The sequence below is a fragment of the Geospiza fortis genome, unplaced genomic scaffold, assembly GCF_000277835.1.
Source record: "Geospiza fortis unplaced genomic scaffold, GeoFor_1.0 scaffold206, whole genome shotgun sequence".
NCBI lineage: Eukaryota > Metazoa > Chordata > Aves > Passeriformes > Thraupidae > Geospiza > Geospiza fortis.
Window position 1 is genome coordinate 8,098,786 of NW_005054311.1, and position 4,176 is coordinate 8,102,961.

Here is a 4,176-nt window from a genome sequence, read left to right on the forward strand (position 1 = left end):
CGCGCTCGGAGGTTGTGCCCCACAAAAGAGACCCGCACAAACTTTTCCAGACGGCTCTTGGAAGATCCCAACTTTTCAGAGGGTTGGGATCTGAAAAGTGCTGCGAGTCATTAATTTGAGACCGCAGATCACCAGGTTTGGGAGGAGAGTTTCCACCACGCCCTCCCTGCAATAAATCGGTGGACTGCCTCCCTCTGCTAGCAGCTCTCACTAATTAGGTAGGTTATTAATTTGAGAATCTCGTAGGAACTTAACTTCTTTACGTCTTCTGCCTAGGATCTTTTTAATTTTAACAGGCCTTTTTCCTTCAGTCAGCATCTTTTAGTCACTGGGAGCCTTTGAAAGTGGTGGTTTTTTCCTACACAATCCTGCCCAAAACGTCAAGTCGTGATGTACAGAAGCTCAGGACAGGGCGCAGACCTGTGCGACCAGTTTTCTGCTGCTCCACTTCTAGGATCGTCTGCCTGTCTAAGCAAGGAGCACAAAGCCCCAGCAGATGTTAAAAGCCACCCATCTCTTCTCCAGTTTTGCTGGGCAGGTGTCAATGGCAGTGATGGGAATAACTGCGAATTTAGGGGCAAAAGACAAGAACTGAATTGACTTTTCATGAGACTCCAAGTAGGAGGATCAAAGCACATGCCCCAAATACAAACCAGCTCCATCCTATTGGAAAATGGGCCTGAAATGAACGTTTGCCACATGTTCTGGGCTTGCACTGTGTTTGGAAGGCTTGCTGTAAGTTAAACTGCAAAAATAAAGCCTTGAGAGCTGAGAAAGGAAATGTTTGTATGAACTTGCTCTTTCCTCTTTTCATCTTAGCGTGAGCAATGCAGCAGCTTTGCTTTCCTGCTGCGATGGCCAAGGCCAAGCAGTGGAGACACAGCATCCCCGGGGTGCTCAGAGGCTGAACAGCCCTTTCAGGATGTTTCAGTGTAAGGATGGATCTTGAAATCCAGCAGCTGGGTCTGTGTGATTTGGTGCTTCAACATCTGGGGCAACAAGGCCAGTTCACTGGCATGAAGTTAACCAGTTGCTGGAGGACTGGTCTTCAGTCCAGTTTTTCAACATTTTTTGTTTCAATTTCTTTGGTCTGTTTTGGGGGTTGTTTTTTTTGTTGTTTTTGTTTGTTTGTTTGTTTGTTTTTTGTTTAGTTTGGGGTTTTTGGGGGGGGTTGGTTTTTTGTTTGTTTGTTTTTTAAGAAACAAAGTTCTCAATAGGAAGAAACCAACATGGAATTTTAGTCTTAATTTTAAATTCAGTACTTGTATTTGTGATGCCCATTTGAGAAGAACACATTAAACTTGCCTGCTTACCAAGTTGTGTGTAACCAGAATGAGAATTTAATGAAAATGAATTTAAAAAATATATGTATTTTTAAAATATTTTTATATTTTTGGGAGGTGAGATAAAAGCTGGTAAGCCATACTAAATTAATAAAGAATGAAGATACATGTTTCAAAGCACAAAAATTTTATTTACCAGCAGAGCTAAAGGGATTTCCCCTCTCCCTTCCCCAGCCATTGCAGATCCTGTTCCTATTTCCACCACCACCACATGAATAGACAATCCTCTTCTTCTCATCTACCCTGTCTTTGAAGTTAAAAAGTTAACAGGTGTATTGAGGACAAAAATCACTTTATTTGAACGGTGGACCTGATGTTTTTTCTGTTTCTTCTATCCTACAAGAATTCAGAAATGGTAGGATTACTGCTTCTCCTTTTTTTTTTTTTTGATTCACCTGTAAGAAAAGCTGCTTTTTGGCTGTTCCATTCCTTCCCAAATTTTCAACCTTGCATTAAACACTTATTCTAGAAACAAGGTGAATACACTAATATGAGGAAATATGCTTTTATATCTCCAAAGAGGCTATTGGTAGCAAAGATTCCTTTCAAATTACTTCAAGAAAATCTGATTTCCATTGTTTTTTCTCAATCTGAATTCCATCATTTTGTAGGTCAGTAAAGACACCTTTAACCCACTCTGATCTGAGAAATGAACAGCTTCTGGATAGCTTATTAATTAGGCAAAAATTGAGGGTCATGTGTGAGAAACTGGGTGTATTCTTCTGTTAATAGAAAAATAGAATATTATGTAAGTGTTTATAAATTAGGTATGATTTATCAATACTATTTCTTAATAACATTTAATAATTTATTAAAGGTGAATGCTTCTCAATCAAGCCTCCCTGAAACCCAGCTCAGTCCACTCTTGTAAATTCTCTAAGATACACTTCCCTTTTCGCTATTTCCAAATTAGTTGCAGCTTTAGTCCATTTCCTCCAGAGCAGAGCTGAGGCACGACTGGGGCAGCTTGAGAAAATTCCTTTTTCTCCTGCCTCCCCTCTCCATGCCCGTGCTGTGCTGTTTGGAGCAGTGACCTGGGCTCTGTGCACTGCCAGGAGCCAAAGCACCGGGGCTGCTCCCAGCCTGCCCCAGCCCGGGCTGCACGAGGCTCTGCAGCCCCTGCCAGCTGTTTTCCTCCTCAGACTGGGTCACAAAGATGGTTTTCATTTAACTGCTTTTGCTCAGCCACCTTTCAGGGGTTTTGTTGGGTTTTGTTTTCTCATCGCTTGCCAAGGGCACAGCATTCCTTTGACAATTTCTATAAATCTTCATCTGTTTTAGTAATCTGTGGTTACTTTACCCTGTTTCTGACCTGAAGAGCTTTTAAATCACCCTTTCTTCCCACGTGCCTGTCTCTCAGCCCTTTCTTGCAGCCTTGCTCCCAGATGCATGTGGAACGTGGGGGGCACATTTACTGTCGCCCAGCCCCTTCCTGCACGCAGCACTTCACCAAAACCTCTTATTTCTTGCCTTAAACTGGGCAGGGAAGCCACAGAATAGGGATTCTAACGAGCCATTTAAAAAATACTCAGATTTTCCTGTTTTCACTGCTTTTTATTTACCAGACCAACAAAAAGTGCTGCAACATGTGCCAGACTCACATTTCTGCAATTTCACTGATTCCTGCAATGCTGGTTTTCAGCTTGCAAGGGGCTTCTCTCTGACTTGCTGTGTGCCTCATCAGTATTGACAAGTCATCTACATGCTCTGAGAGGAAAAAAGTACCCCAGACTCACATCCAAGGAGTTATTTTTCTAACTCTACACCCTGCATTGAGCTTGCAAGAGTTACAAACAGTACATCCGAAGGGCTTGGGGAAACTGCTGAAACAACAGACTGGTTTTGGTTTCTTTAAATGTAAACCAAAATGAAGCATAGCACGAAGCAGGGAAGAGGGAAGATGACAGCTATTGTTTTGCTGGTAGCAAGCAGTGTTCCTGCCACAGTGAAGATGGTTTCTACTTCATCAAACTCAGAGTACAATGCCAGGGAACAACCAGTGCCCTAGTGCAGGAGCTACCTAGAGGGGAACAAGAGGAATAGTGCCACCAGCCACAACAGTAATGGATGCTCCAGGACCAGAGACCAGCTGCTCCAATGGTTTTCCATTGTTTCATCCCTTGTGGCAGTGAAATATCTTCTTTTTCTTTCCTTTTAAGAGCTTTTGCCTTCAGGCCTACAAGAGATGCATGTGCATTTAAGAGGAGAAAGAGCAGGGAGAGGGGAGGGTTGTTCTCAAGGCATGGGGAACTTGATGCTCCTTTTCTACCAAGGATGATGAAGTATTTGAGGAAACCTCTTGTGTGACTTCACTACAAAACACTTGAAGAGGGGAGACCAGAGCAGTAGTTGAGGGAATGGCACCTGCTGAGCTGCATGCAGAGCTCAAAATCAAGCAAGAGGATGAGCACTTGCTGTTGCAGCTCCCAGCGTTTATCCAGAGAGATGTGCTGGGGGGAGCGGATGGAGGTCCCCAGGCTGTCTGTGCACAGGTACTCTGGCTTCAGCAGATCAAACCAACATGCTCTTGTGTCAGCTGGAAATTTTCCCATTATTTCCCATATTATATAACCAGTTATGCTTTGACATGTATCAGTGTGAAAATAATGCAGGAGCCAAAGCTGTGGGGATACCAGAATCCCAGAATCCCAGCAGCCAAACTCTGAGCATCACAAGAGAGGGAGTAAGGTGGCTTATGAGATCATGTGTCCTTTTTCCAAATTACACCTCAATTGGGATAAAAGCAGCAGTGCTTTTCAAGGATGGGAAAGGTGAGTTTTGTTGCCAGAGATGAGTTTAGGATTGGAAGGAGAGAAGAGAGAGGATCATGCTC